The sequence below is a fragment of the Falco cherrug genome, chromosome 9, assembly GCF_023634085.1.
Source record: "Falco cherrug isolate bFalChe1 chromosome 9, bFalChe1.pri, whole genome shotgun sequence".
In the NCBI taxonomy this organism is placed as follows: domain Eukaryota; kingdom Metazoa; phylum Chordata; class Aves; order Falconiformes; family Falconidae; genus Falco; species Falco cherrug.
In genome coordinates, this window is record NC_073705.1 from 24,476,823 (window position 1) to 24,492,651 (window position 15,829).

General features: G+C 45.6%; 1 long non-coding RNA gene across 12 annotated transcripts in view; it reads right to left on the reverse strand.

The window, feature by feature from the left end:
• Positions 1 to 15,829, reverse strand: part of LOC114017175 (uncharacterized) — a 50,401-nt gene that overhangs the window by 15,679 nt on the left and 18,893 nt on the right. For 2 of the 12 annotated variants that reach the window (XR_008733973.1, XR_008733975.1), the window contains 2 exons: positions 1,072 to 1,175; positions 19 to 114 (listed from right to left, as the gene is read on the reverse strand). The exons of 8 other annotated variants lie outside the window; for them this stretch is intronic. This is a non-coding gene — a long non-coding RNA (uncharacterized LOC114017175). Of the gene's footprint in view, positions 1 to 18; positions 118 to 1,071; positions 1,176 to 15,829 lie in introns of all 12 variants that reach the window. 2 more of the 12 variants (XR_008733972.1, XR_003562072.2) reach the window with 1 other exon arrangement.

Genomic DNA, 15,829 nt, shown 5'->3' on the forward strand with positions numbered 1-15,829 from the left:
CATCTACAAGCATCTTACCATGGACTTCACAGACCTTCTACTGACTTCAGCAAACTTGGCTCGAACGTAATTGCTCCTGCCAGCCTTCCTGTGCTCCTGGACTTCGCAGGGCAACTGCTAAGGACAGAAATAAATCCTTTGTTTACTCTGGTAACTGGAGAGCTGCTTTAACCTCTGGCTAAAAACAGGTGCCTTTTCCTATCAGGTTTATGAGTCACTCATCCCAGGAAAGACTAGTGAACTTGGAAAGCCCAGGGCTCACTGAACAACAGGAAAGGATGACTTTTTAATTGAGTGGTGGCAAATTTCATCATCTGGTTTTCCTGGGTGGCTTTTTTCTTTTTATGTTATGTTAAGTCATTGGTTTAACACAGCTCAGGCTTGTTCCTCGCAAATTCCTTTTCTGTGTGGTATTTCAGCATCATATCCAGTTTGGGATGGAAAACACTACTGGTGTTAGACTCTTACGGGAAACAGCAGGTGTAATGTGTGACTACATAAAGAGTACAGGCAATTAATACATCTGTAATAGATTTTGTGCTTGGTCTAGAATAGTCAGACCTTTTAGCACAGGGACTTGTATTTCTTTTTTGCTTTTTTTTTTCTTTTTCTCCTTTTTTTCCTTTCTTCCTTTCTTTTTTTTTTTTTTTTATGTGAAGTCAAAGTGCTCACTTTCTACAGAGCTGTTTTCAGAGAAAACCACATTGCTTCTCACATACTGTCTGGCCAGGAACAGCTAAGGAATTCTTAAAAGGTGACCTTCAAAGGTGACTTCTTTTTGAAGAATTAAAAAAACCCAACCTGCAATACCTTTCCTCTCCAATATTAACACTAGAAATTCAGGTCTTATCACCCTGTTTTTCCACAACTGAAGAGTTATGACAACATCCTGAGAAGCTGCTCTGGGGGTATTTCTCCACTGTACAGTTAACTCATATTCTGATCCAAATTAAAATCAGTGGCTCTTGTAATACACAGAGGACAAACCTCTGACTGGACCAGGGTGTGCTCCCAGTCCAGACCAGCTTACCTGGCTGGCTGTAGAGGGCAGAACCTGGGACTGGACCTTACCTGTTTTGCACTGTGACTGCAGACAGGAAAATGAAATAAAAATCACTTGAATTGTGGTGGTTCTCCAGTGCATGTTCTTTAGCTCTCCTATGGCAGCCAAGGGGCTGCAAAAAAATCGTACAGCCTTTAAACACCAGAAAAGTCTGGCTTGGTGACCAGATACACACAGATTAGCACAGCATCAGCAAGGTCATAGGAGTACAGGCAGATCTGTGCTTGTAATTGGGCTGGGTCAACTATGCAGTGAAAACAAAGCTTGGTAGGGGAACTGATTTTTGTGTAAAATCTCTGATAGTTTTGCTAGCACCTCACTAAGTTAAGCAGAAGTCACCTGGTCTCTGCGTGGCAGAGATGTTCAAAAGAGCCCTCTCCTCATGTCTGTGTCCTTTGTGGAAGATCAGTGCATAAATGGTGAAGAGAAGGCTTGACATTCTTGGCACTGCAAACGAAGCAGATAACTGTATCTTTGGTGTAATGGAGGAAAACATATATAAACCCTCCTCAACAGAGCTATACAGAGGAACATGTGCAAAGTATCTCCCCCTTGACAAAAATCAAAGGCTTTCTACATTGTTTGATATAATAAACCACAAATATTTCCAGTTCCTGCCTATACCCACCCTGTTCCCTGTACCCCCTGCCCTGCACCGCTTTAGGTTGCTTTGAATGACACTGGCACTACTTACAAAACCAGCAGAAAGTAAATTACCCACATGTATTATTGCAGGGTTAATTTTTAACCTCTTCCAGCTGCACAGTCAGCTGGCTTGGTGAGACTGTTCCTGCAACCAGTGATCAAGTGACAGCTTTCCATTCCTGTCATGCATGGTTTGGAGGATTCCGAACAGAGTGCTGCAGAGTTGCACCACATCCTGAGCCCACACCACGACCAAAGAACAGGGCCAAAGGGCTGCAGAAGCCACATGTGCCCAGAAGGCTGCAGGGATGGACATAAGAGAGAAGATGAGATGAGTGAGACACATGCATCTGAGAAAAGTGATGTTAATTTGGGTCACTATGAGACTTAGAGGTCTACAGGAAGGGTATCAGTATCACAGCCAGTGCCTATTCACCGTGACCAGCACTGTGTTAACAGGCCTATGGGGAGCAGAGCACTGGCCAGTATCTGTCCACGAGCTCTCGGGGGGCCACAGACCACAGACTTGGTGGAGCAGACAGCAGCACACACTATATACTCGCTCCTTGCTGTCAAAGAGAGGATCTGCAAAGCATAACTAAACCCTGGTGGGCTACCTACCTGAACCAGTTGTTGCTTGGCTCCCGCAGGGACCCACAGCCTCACAGCTGTAGCAGCACAGAGACTGCCACCCACCCAGCTAGGGAGAGGCATGGGGATGAGCATCACGTGGGGCCCCACAACATGGGGCGAGCCCAGACTGAAAGGTTCCTGCTCCTCTCTGCCACATCCTGCAGCTGCAGTGCCCAGCCATATGCTCCAGCTGAACCAGCTTGCTAGCCCCCTGAGACACCCAGCTCAGAAAAATGTGAAACAAAGAATACAGAAAAATATAAAAGAGATGAGCAGATCATTTCTAGCATAGCAAATTTAACCTACTCATCCAAAGCATTCAAGGAGCACCAGAGCCGTTGTAAATGGTGGGAGAAGGTGGCAAGGAGCAGGATTGTGGGGGAAATAAGATTTTCTCTCTGGTGATGGGTAGCCACTAAAATGCCTTGCACCATGGCAAGAGTGAGACCTTCGGGCTACGTTGAGGGAACGGCTGCTTGAAACTGCAGATGTCCAAGCTGAAGCAAGACAGGGAGTGTCTGCCTGGCTCCTTCCTTCAGCAGTACCCTGTGTGTCCACGGCCACAGGGCTGCACCAGGACTAGTGCTGGCATGGGGCAGAACAGTCCTACACCAGAGGCAACTGCCTGTGTGGTTATGGCAGGAGTCTAACAGCAACAAGAAAGAAAGATTTACATCTTGCTGAGAAACGTACTATAAAGTCTGCGAAGCTCTGTCAAGCCTCTTCCTGGAGCTACATCCAAGGACTTTTCAACTGAAAAGCTATTTTCTGCTTTTAAATTGAAGAAAAGGTATGACCAGCTCTGTGAAACACCCCTAACTGAGGAAAGCCCCAAGTGCAAATACTTTCCTATAGGCATAGTTTGGAATAGAATAGGATCAGAAAGGCATATGAAAAAACAACCAGGTTGGTGATGCCTGCACAGGCACCGAAGCCTCAGCCTCCAGCCCCGCTTCCAGTGGCCAAGCTTATGCATGAGAGTAACCCTCCCAGCTAGATAAGGCTGCAAGGGGAGATTTTAGCAATTAACCTGCCTAAACAACAGTCCCAGCACCGCTAGCCCAAACTGTGTGAGAAGTCAAGAGCAAAATTCAGTAGAGTGGGTGAAACACAAGTGGTGAGGGAACCATGCTCAGACATAAAAGTGACCATCTACTTAAAAATAATTATTCTGATCTCAGCTGTCCTTAATACCACTAGTAAGAAAGCTGGTTATGTTAGGCTTTTACTAAAAAAAAAAAAAAAAAGTACTACTATTACTGAAAATACCTCTACCTCTGTGACAATCCAATCAAGGCTTCTCAACTGTCCTCCACACTCCTGAGCCCTACAGGATTAGACCACCTTTAGGGCAGCCAGTGCAACATGCTATGCAAGCACAAACACAATTATTTCTAGTTGTCTGCTTTGGGACCACTGTACTGAGAAGGCAGATCAGCCTGCTCTGAGTCTGTCCACCACAGAGGACGTAAATCAGGTGTGAGAATCCACTTCTGCTTCCATCACCCTCCCTGTTAAGCCAGCACCATCTCTCCTAATGGCAGAGAAAAGGGTACTGGTCAAAAGCGGGGTGAAAGACAATTTTTCTGCCCTGTCAGCATTACAGGTTGGAAGCACCAGAGAATGGGAAGGTGATGGTTTAGTATGTTTTCATAGCAGAGAGGGGAAGCATGTCAATAATACAGAAAAATGTGCCCTGTAGCTCTCATGGTACCAGTGCTATATCATGTGTGCACTTCTGGGCCACCTAATAATAGCAGAATATTGGTAAACAGAGGGCTGGGACTAGGGTGAAGAGTGAGTGGGGAAAACGATGACGACAAAGGAAAAGCTGTTAGGGGAGGAGGCAGGAATATGAGAATATTAGGAGCACATAGTTAGCTCCACTATCAGCAAGGTGAAGGACATAAGTGGGCAGGCTGGCCAAGGTGACAGCCTGGCTGCAGTGGGGTGGGTACGGAGTGTTCATCACAAGGGAGGGGATACGTCAGGTGAGGGATTGCAGTCTGCTGGGACGCAATGGCTTTTGTTTCTACACTGCTCAGTTTAACCCAAATCAGCCCAAAACAGTGCAGCCCCATGCACCCATCAGCTGCTGGGCTGCAATGCAGACCAACCTGATGCTCTGTGGTCCAGCCTCCAGCGGACAGAGAGAGAGAAAACAGTTTTCTCACTGTCACATGCCACCCTCTGCCCCCAACTCTGCATGATAGCCAGGGCCAGGCTTTTACACATATTGATTTAATGGGATTCTCCACCGTTTGCAGGATCTGGTCCTTCAGAGGTCCGCAGGGTGAGGCCATGACATAAGGCAGGACTTTGCAGTGAGAAAGAGAAAATCAGTGATGGGGAATCCGCTTCCCCCCACCCCGCCCCCAACGCAGGAGAAGCAGCATGCCCTCTCTGCATGCCTGTAAGTGCTTCTTCCTAGGAAGTAAATTGCTAGTAAATAAACCAACACGTATCTCAAGGCTTGGTTTGGTTTTTCCCAATCTTGTCAAGTGCTTGGCAGCTATGAAAAGGGATGGGAAGATATAGTTTTGGTAAGGAGTTAATGAAACTTCGTAGTTCTTGTTTACGTGTCAGGCTTTGAGAAGCCAGAACGGAGCCCAGGCTGTGTCCAGCCATCAGCTGGCCACGAGCAAGCTGTGACTTAACCACCACAGGGGAGAGTGAGCTGGAAAAAATCCCTCATGGATTCCCAAAACAGCTACTGGCTGATCTGGTCCTGAGGTGACTAATAACAAATTGGACTGATTTGACACTCTGTGGCTTTACTGGAAAGTTAACTTTTTTCTTTTTTTTGTCATCCCCACAGCATAAAAAAGCTCCTTCCCCTTGCTGGGTTCCAGGGAAACACAGAGGAAGCTCAAATAAAGTAACAATTTACTTTGATGCTGTAAATGTTACAGCAATGCTTATTTGGGAATTGGGAAATTTCATTTGGTCTGTGCTAAAATGTCCTAACTAAATTGTGTTCAGATCTAGCATCAATAAGAGGCCCCACAATAAAGAGGGCCAAGAGCAGAGAACAAAAACACACATTGAAAAAGAGAAGTTTAAGCCAGTCTCTCTTAAAACATAGTATGAGCTGGGCCTCAGCGCACCTTGCTCTTGTTCAGTTTTGCTAATTATCCTTCCTGGGTCAGTTCGTTGTTTGCTTGGCTTTAAAATATTATTTCCCTGGTCTCTGGTTGAAACTTACTAGGCCTGCTCTCCAGGCTTCTCAGAAGCATTATCAGCCTTCAAAACCTCCTGCATTCCTCCTTCGTGCTCCTGTTCCTGCATCCCATCATCCTCGCCAGCCCAGAGGTATCAATTAGAGGATGATCCCAGGGCACTCACACAATGCCATCAAAAAGCCACTGTGTCACCTCCTCACACCACTTCCTCAGCACTCGTTCCTATGATTCCCATGTTGCTGGAAGGGAGAGGCATGAAAACAAACGTGACCTGTGCTTCTCCAGGACACAGTCCCAGCAGCTCTTTCTGTCAAATTAGCAAAAGGAACTGGCAGAAAGGAGCCTGTTATTCTGGTTCTGCTGACCACCTGATGACAGAAGCAATTAATCCCAAATGAAAATAAAAATGTTATGAAATGCATAAGTCAGTTGTCCTTAAAAAAAAATTGCAAGCAGAAAACTGCATTTTTCTTTCCTTAGTAACAAGTTTGGAAACAGAAATAAATTTGTCAGTTGAATCATCTGGAGGTGCTTAGTCTGCAGGTTTCTCGAAACAACACACAGGATGAGATTTTTAAAAGTTGGAGAAGGATATAACCAAGTTGTCCCCTTCTTCCCCTTTTCTAAGCATCCTTACTTGCATTATCAGCAGAGGTACAGAAAACATAACAGAGGGAATTCAAGAAGCTCATAAATGTTACTTTTTTCTATCAAGTTCTGAGTTTTCCAACATGAGACTTTTCAAGTGGGATGAAGAGAAATTTCTATGTTTTTCTTAAGAAACAAATAAACAAAGAAGCCACCCACAAAGCATAACACCAGAAGTCATCCAAGTCGTGGTTTCAAAGTGAGCATTTCGCGTAAACCTAATGTCTAGTTTTGTGAAATTGCTCCTGAGAAAAGCTCTAAGCCTCAAATGTAACTTCTTCAGACCTGAAGTTCTAAGGATTCATACTGCTTTGGGGCATTTGCATTTTCCTCCTCCCTCACTTCTTACTTTGCTACAACAAACATTTCAGGGAAGTGTTTAAGTGCAAGTAAAAATCTGCTTGCAGTGCTGACTTTAATTTTCAAGTACACAGTATTGAATAGGGAGGGCAGGAGAATCTGTCTTGATTTTTTTGTGGCTTTGTCCTGAATCACAAAGACCAGATGGGTAATTTCAAGCAGAATGACTTTTATATCTGAACGGGAAACACACAGAACAAATGACAGCAAAAGTCAAGCCTCCTGTGTAGCAGGTACCTTCTACGGCACTCCTCAGAATGAAACATGAAAAGCACCCCTGCCCCTGCAGACCTCTCAGGGATGGACAGCTTCAAAGCACTGCAACACCTTTTTAGAAGACGCTTCATTTACACCGAATTTATAAAACTGTCTATTCCTTCACAGATGATAAAGGATGGATGCACAGTGAAAAGCAAAGCTCTTTTTCACTCTGTTAGTAGAAACGTGGCCAATTCTTTTCTTACTGTGCAGAGACTCTTGTGTGCATGTACTTTGTGTGCAAATAAGACAGTGCAACATTATTCTGACTTGGTCTTTATCTCTTGCCAAATGGCTGTAACAAAGAATAAACATTTCTGAGTGTATCTTGCTCCGCTCTTGAGTACTTCTTCCCATCCCTTTGCTATGACTTACTTAAACAATTATTTCGACACTTATACAATCCTGATGCGAACTGACTCACCTATACTGATTAAACCATTGCAAAGGGATTATCTCCATTTAATCCTTGTTGTCCTATAGATACAAATTAGAGCAGCATTTGAAATGCACACAAGTGCTCTCAACCTTTGTGTTTAACTTCGTCTTCTTGCTTTTGACTGTCTGTGGCCTCCCTTGCCTTGCCGAATATGTTCCTATTGCTTCTTTTTCCCAAACTCAGACATCACACCCACACCTATACAAGTAATCTCTTCTTGAACTGTGCCACTCCATATTCCCTTCTCCATCTGTGTTTGCTCTTTGACCAGCTCTACAGACTCCACCACCCTTTCAATGTGCAAATACCCCTGCGTATCTCACACACTGAACCCCGGCTGGGTTTGTGCATATCCCTTCAGCATAGCCTGAAGAGCATCCCCGCTCCACAAGCTGCTGCTCTGCTGAACACCCACTCCAGTCAGGGCATAGAGAGGAAACAATCAGCCCACAATGGCAAGGCCTCTTCTGAGTTAAAATTTCTTGCAAATTTACATATTTAGGAAATAGAGACAAGCTTGAAGCTGTATGACATGGCCCCCTCTTCTGTAGCTCTTCCTCTTTAATGTGTTATATGTCATGTATTAGCTTACAAACTCTTTGCTCCTATTATTTGCCCGTAATAAATTTCCACATGCTTACTGGGTATATCTGAAGGATGTAAGCTGCACAACAGCATCCTTGTGATTGCTTGAAACCATCGGGTCTAATGCTCCCAGACTTCTCTAAGCCTGGAAGTAAACAACCTCTCTATGGCACCACCCCATGCTCCACCCACCAACTCTACTTTCCAAAAATAATGGGCAGTGAGTGAAAATGAAAGGGTTAATTTCTTTCTGTCTCTGGTTAACCTTTCCAGGCTATTCAGTTTCCTTTCAGACTCCAGCCCATCAGAGGCATGCAAGTTGAGGGATAGAATTACGCACTGGGCATGTTTCCTGTACTTAGTGGGTGGATAGAGCACAACTTCCGTACTAATAATGTCAAGGTAATTAGGACATCCTGCAAAACCTGTAACAGGGAAGAAATAACTATTGTTTATTGTCATTTTCCATTGTTGAGGTGTTGGGCTCCCCTCACAACTCTTCTTGTCTTTCGTTTTGAGCCCATCTCTACATTTGCAGAGACACAACTGAGCCAAATACAAGAATCCCAGGATTTGCAATATGGACTTGGGTTAAAATCTTTTTCTTTTTTTTCCAGCCCCACCAGTCCTCCCAGCCCTGTCTAAGGGCCTGTAGCAATCAGTGAAACCAGCACCTCTGTCCCTCACATAAGCCTCTGAGCCACCGGGCTGCAGAAGCCCATCTCTGGCTCAGCAGTGAATTAGTTTATGCAGTGTGACACACTTCCAACAAGATGGATCAAGAGCACCTCTCACACACCTCCTTCTTCCACAAAGCAGACTCTAGTCTGATGGTTAGGAGAACCCTTGGGCAGATGAGGCAGAGCTCTAGAAAGGCATCTCCCCTCTTGAGAAGAGCCCAGTGTGCAACAGCTGCTTACTGGAGTCACTTCTGGCTCTGCTGGGAAGAAATGCTTCTTGTTCAGCCTTCAAAAGAAAAGGCACCAGCACGGACCTTCAAGCATCATGAAGCCCAGCAGCCTCCTCCCAGGCCACAGGAGCCACAGAATGGGGTAAGATTTAAATAATTATGCTCAGTGTTTCGTACTGGCTCCCTTAAAAAGCTCCTTTCTTTGATGTATGCTTTGGTGGATGCCATCTAGAGGAGTGGAGCTCTTCTTTTGCCCTTTGGGAAGCCAGATTTTGGAGAGAAGCAACACACTTTCCTTGGGGCCAGTGAACATAGCTGGAAAAAATGTAAACAAGCTGGTAACTGAACCTTTTTTTAGATCTCTGTTTCACAAGATTTTTAGCAGCAGACAACTAACGCTACAGGTTTGCTATGAGCTGCCTCTCCCCTCACTAAAAATATACCAAGGATGATACAGTTGCATGGGCACAATACTGGGAACCAGTTGGACGTGCAGCCCAGGGCTGCACATTCACTGAGGGGGATGGATGAGAAATGAGACAACTGCGAGGCAACACGCAAGCCTCTCAAAAAGAAAAAAGATCCTTCGCTGGTCTTTTCGGGTTGCAGCCATCGCAGCCTGCGCCTGCACACAGATGCCAGCACCACCTGTCCCATATCAGAGGGAGCACCTCCATGGTCAGGTGCAGACAGCTCAGCCTGGCTGGAGAGCTGGGGCCTGCTGGGCTCCAAAGCCATTTAGATGCATTAGCAAGGACCATCTCTTAAGCCTTGGCGAGGGAACGTGACTGTGCAGACATACTCTTGACTGGGGCCGCTAGGTACTAATTCGTGCGTGTGCTGCCCAGCTAAACGGGCTTTATGTCCATAATGGAACACAGATAATGATCTGTTACATTATTGCTCTTCCCTTTCTAAGGTTTCCTGGCTGCTGGCTGCTGATGTTCATAAGCACTTCAAGGAAACCAACACCGACTTTTCCTCAGGTGGAGGTTTTCAGGATGCTGTATGTCTCTTGTTTGCTCTGCCAAACATATTTCTGAGAGTCATGGTTTTGCATACATTGCAAGCACAGCCTGCATCAATATCCTGGGGGGAATTGTGATTCTAATTAATGACGGAGTCCTCCTAAAGGTGTCTCTATTAAGCTTGTACATAAGGGTATTCTGCTAGGAAATTTCCCTTCCCTCTCACATGGCACAAGCTGTTGCCATCTGCAAAAGATATTGACAACAATGCTGAGCCTAAATTGTTAAGTGTACTGCTGCCGGGCTTGTGGGGAGATCCACATGTTGTACAAACCCTGTCTGAAGGGGCTTGTGTGTAATGAAATTCTGCACTTGCTTTTCAGAACTGCCAGGTTTTCACACTGCACTTGCGACTGTCATCAAATTCAGCCTGTAAAAGAAAACTATGCATTTCAGATGTGAGGGAGAGGCAGAGAAAACGGATCTCAGGTCCTGAAATAATTAAAGATGATTCTGAAAGAGTTTGAAAAAATGAAATTGTGAAAGTAAGTTACAGCATAAGTCAACAGAAGACTGCTAGCAATCAGAAGGTCATGGTTGTCTGTAACAATACTTTTAACCCTATAAAATAACACCTGTGTCTGAAGGCTGCTCTCCACTCAAAATTTACTAGCATAATCATACTGCTAAGAACACGCTCTGTTTGGACACACTTCTTTCGAAATAAGAATGTTCATATAGGCTGGAAATATGGGTGTAACATAAAGTATAATTATTCTGGTAAACTTCCCTTCCCTAAGGAAAAAAACCACCTTGTCTGGTTCATTGTGTGCACTGATTTTAGAAGCAACAACTGACCCACAGATGAAAGAGCACACCCACCCAAAAGACAGGTCCCACAGCCCACGTGCTTCCCTATCTGCCAGGCTAGAATCAAAAAGCTGAGACTTACAGAAAAATCCACCTTTCCACAAAAGTCTGGAAGGAGGAGGTTGGTGGCTGAAGTGACTAAGTAACAGCAATGCCTTTGGTCTAGCTCACTGTTTCCTCTTCACTGCTACAACGTGGGAACGAAGCTGTGGGATAACTGGGGGTGGGAGAGCTGCAATGGTTGGTCTGGGCAGTGCCTTTCCCTCAGAGACTGGGAATTTCGTACACAAAGCAGCCTGTGCCTCTCAGCCTCCTGGAGGAGTGCGGGCCAGCAGAGGTTAACAATTGACCCTAACCCTTCTGTGTGGGAGTGGGTTGAACTGAGGCAGAGGCAGCAGAAATTCCTGCTGACGGGTCCAGAAGGGTCACCTAGTGATAGGCTTCAGCTCTACCCAAACTCTGAAGAATGTCCCCGCTTGCCAGTCTCGCTAGGCCACTGAAAAGGTGGGGATTTCATGGGACTGCTCAGCTGCAGGACTTTCCACTCGGTTTTCTTCTGAAAAGGAAGATCCCAGCCACTGGACTTGGACACTGTAATCCTGAAGGTCGTCCTGTGAGCAGCCCATGAGCATTCCCTGCCTCAGCGCTTTGCTCAACCCAGCCTGCAGTGACACAGGTTTTATGGGTTTCAACCACTTCCTTCGCAACGCTGCCTCAGATATCCCACGAGGAATGCCATTTCCTTTTGCTAAGCTTTTCATGCCATTCCTAGTCATGCCCAAGTAGCTATTCTCCTGTCTGACTTACTCAGCCTTTGAAGACACACAGCTCCTAAGAGATGCAGGTGCTAGAAAGTGCTCTTAGGAGTCCAGCATTAGGACATGGACAGTTAACTGCTGCAGGCCTTCAAGTCCTGAGCAAATCCTCTAGTGACTATTAACAGCAATGAAAGAAATTCTGCCTTTTGCCCTAGAGACTCTCTGGTATTTTTGAAAGCAAGCAGAGCTGCCAGGCCAGAGTCAGTTCTGCTCATTGACTGCCTTCTGTTCCTCTTCCTCCCTCGGTCAGCTTTCTAACAGAGACAAGCAGCTGCCCAAGCCTCGGAGTTCTTCAGATGTTGATCTAAACAGTGCCCAGAGCTGTGTCTGCCCACAGGAACTTGGTGATGTCAGATAGGTATAAGGAAGAGCTTCTGGTGGAGGGAGTTTGAAGCAGCTCTGCTGTCTGCCCACAGCTGCTGGAAAACAGTGGGGCAGGACACAGTGGGCAAAAGCCTACAAAATAATACTAGTCAGAGTCACTTTGAAGAAAATGTTGTGAATTTACCAGTTCAAACTCTTCAGGAGAGAGATGTATCACCAGAGAGCCACACAGCAGGCTACAGACATCACCCAGCTCTCAGGGAGGAAGCAAATTCCTTTCACAATGTGGTGCTGTGCAACCAGCACATCTGTATCTGGGCACAAGCATCATGTCAGGAAAGAGCATCCAGAAGGGATCACTGGTGACAAGCAAAGACACTGAGACACCTTGCAAAGACCCTTCTTTAGAGACCATCTCACATTTTGCATGGTTTTATAAAATCCTGAATGGAGCATGTTGCCTCACATGAAGCTGTCTGATGGAGAAGAGCAGCTGGAGCACTCAGAAACTACATGGGGGCCTCACTGTGTGGCTGAGGCCAGTGTAGATAACCTGTGCTGGAGTTCCACTGCCAGATGGCATTGGGACTTTCATCAGGCAATCAAAGGTCACAAAATACACGTACATATTTTAAAACAATCATTTGACACTCTCAGAATAGAGGTGAAGAGTCTTCTTTACACACTTACTACAGCTTTGCATACCGCCAGGTGGTAAGAAAACCTTAAAAGTGCTCTCCTCATAAAAGCAACCACAGAAGAAATATTTCTGATCTCAGTTATCAGTCCGCAAACATCATAGAGTTCAGACATTGCTTATGAGACACCCTGGGTGTCAGGAGTGAGGTAAGTCTACCAATTCCACTAAATCATGCCTCCTGGTTCTTCAAAGAAAACAGCAGTCGCCCTAAAGACACATTGCTCACTTTCATTGGCATTTTTCATGAAGAAGAGAAGCAGAGCCATTCCCCATCAGGTGACCCTGTAAGGGACATCCTGTACAGCCATGCTAACAGACCCCTACCCAAGCTCAGCAGACACCTTGAATGATCATGAACGCCACAGGTGCCTCATCCCAGGTCCAAGTGCTTCGAGGATACAGCAGATGGCAGAGATTCTCCCTGCAGCTCTGAAGTCACGTCTGCACTGAAAAGCAGTGTCAGCTGTTCTTTTTCCTTCCTTCCCCCTAAAACAATCCTTCGACCTGACTCTCAAGCAGCCCCACTCCCCTCGGGACCCAGGGATGTCCCAGGGCCACCTAGCCAGCCTGCCTGAGAAACACACAGCAGCACCCGGAGCGCGAAAACCAGCGCAGGCGTCGTCCCTAAAAGCACAAACCTCTCCCCACCAAACCCTTCACCCAAGGTCGCACTGCCAGCTCTGCTCCTGACGTACACCTTGCCTCGGCACGGCTGCCAAAGGCCTCTTGAATTAAGTCGGCCAATAAGTTTAGTGATACCTGGAGGTTGCGTTTCATATGCCTCTGCTCCCAAAAGAAAAAAGCTAACAGGGGAGCTGTCGTGGCTTTGACTAACTTTTGTTTTGAGTTTCGTAGTTCCTTTGAATGAGAAGCAAGAAGTGAAACCTTAGGGTGAGGGTGCAGTGTAAATCCCCAGATAGATCTAATCAGATGAAGACTAGAGTCTTTGTTCAGCTCCATAACGTGGCTTGACCTACACCAAAGCAGGACCTTAGTGAGAGGGAAGACTTTGCAAACAACTCCAAGCATGAAACCCAGCCAGCACTTGGAGGTAGGACGGCTGTGACATGCATAGAAGGAGAACCAGTGCTAACACGGACCAGTAGCTTTCATTAAAGGATCTGGTTTTGTGATCAGCTAAAGCCAGTCTGAGTCCGCTTCCTCCTTGCCGTACATTGCCACCAGCTCTCCCATGTGGGCACTGGTCATCACAGCGTCAGGTGCATTGCCAGACTGGCCGGCTGATCTGGATCAAAACCAAAATCCTGAAAAGTCTTCGGACAGGTAGGAGCTAATCCTTCTCCCCATCCCAAGTGCCAGCACCAACAAGGGAAGTGGCAGGAAGCTGCAGCCAGATGTTCAGGGGAGGACAGGACTGCTTCTTTCAGCCACAGTGCAAACCTGAAGCATAAATCCATGCACCTAGCACTCTAGAGAAATCACGTAATTCGTAACAGCTAGGTAGAGTACATGCCCCGTGTCCCACTGAGTATGCTTAACTCAGAGGTGAACTTTCATGTGAAACATTAGAAGATGACAGAGGAAACCAGAAACTGAACTGCAGTAGGAACATAATAGTACCGCCTGTAAGGTGACAAGTCTGAAGGCTGACCTTCTTTACTGAAAGTTCATTCTGCATCCATCACACAGAATAATCAAAATAGATATTTGCTTCATGAATTGCAAACCAACCTGCTTTGTGTGCACTGAGGATCCCCAGCGTTGATACAAATTGAGAAAAAATTCCAAAGTGGAATGGTTTACTTTAAAAAATTAACCAAGTCAATATTACTGGGGGGTTAATATTATATATATACACACATATATATAAATACAAATATACATAAAAAATAAGCAAATCAGTACACTACACAATTCCTTCTAGCCTCACGTGGGTAAAGACCATTAAATTTTAGTGGAAGAAGTTCTGTGACAGCAGATTTTTCCTTTATAGCAAACACTATGGTGGATGTCAGTGCAGGCAGTTCTATAAAGCTGGGCTGATGTGAAGCTCTGACGATCCTAGGAATGAGTTTCTGAGATTATGGATTTGTGAATGCCTAATTTTGGAGAAGGTGGGAGTGGTACCCTTATTCCACTCATCTGAGCAATGTCAAATAATCTCGTGAGTGTTCTGTACTTCTGAAAAGAATTACCAGCCTCAAGTTGGTCCGCCTTGGTTCACCGGTCACCAGAAACTGGCCACAGAAGACTGTAGCTTAAAGCTACAAGTTGAAACGAGACATGTATTTGCTTCCCAAATGAGCAGTTCATCCTCTTTAGAAGGGAAATCTGCAAAGGAAACACAACAGCTACTTCCTCCTGCATTTTGAAATCATAAAGAAACACCGTAAGCACTCAGTTTAGAGGCTTGAGCCTGATGTCTTCTACTTATGGGGTTCCCTGTCCAGCAACACAAGTACCAGCTGAACGTGGGGTGTTCTTTTAGCAGATACCTCAACCCTGATGGAACGATGTCTCCCAGCAGAGACTTCGCCATTCAGACATTTCCCCCCAAGCCTCCAGCACAGACGCCAGCCAGTACAAAGGGCACAGGCGGTTCCTGGCAGTGTGGAAATGCAGCTCCCAACCGCCAAGTCATGGGAGAGTGACTTGAAACGGCCAGCTTTGCTTGTCCCTAGGGCCACAATTTCCTCACTGCAGCATGGGGATGAGACTGCTTTTGCCAAACCTCTCTCTAGAGAGACAAGGTAACAGTTCAACTTTCACCCGTTGTCCGGTTCACCCCATCCAGAAGACTCACTGGACTGGCAAAAAACAATGGCGTGATATTACTTACTTGCATTATAACCCATCACACATTTAAGAATTTGGCCTTTTGATTTGTAGATTTTTTTGCATTTTCATTTGAAAGGATTTTAGTGCAATTTGGAATCTGTGCTTTCTCAAGCAGTGGAAAAGCAAAAGGCTCAAAGCTTTAGTCCAGGCCTGTCTCCAGGCCAGAACTTGGTGAGGAAACCACTGACAGGACCCAGTATTTCCAGTTTTTCAGATCTAAATGCTGAGAACAAACCTTCCTTCCTTCCTCCCCAGTGTTACATGAACTTTCATACAGCTGCTTCAGCAGGCACAAAGGTGGCAACAGCTGAATTGCAGATTTGTCTGTGTCACTCCTGCATCACCTGTGCCTGCATTAACCACGGTAAGTCTGGACTCCTCATATCTGGATTTTCTAAATGAAAACAAGGATGTACTTTAAAAAAAATAAATCAAAACCAATGAAGTCAGAAGTCATTGAGCGTAGCACAAAGATAAGCAAGACAAAATTCTCTCTAAAAGCATGTTTTGAGGCTGAACGGTAGTGGATCACTTCTGTGTTATAAACCAGATAACGGGATCACAAATGGGGTTGCTTCTGAAAGTGATCAAAGTTCTTGCCATGGAAGAGAAGTACTGTACGCTGAT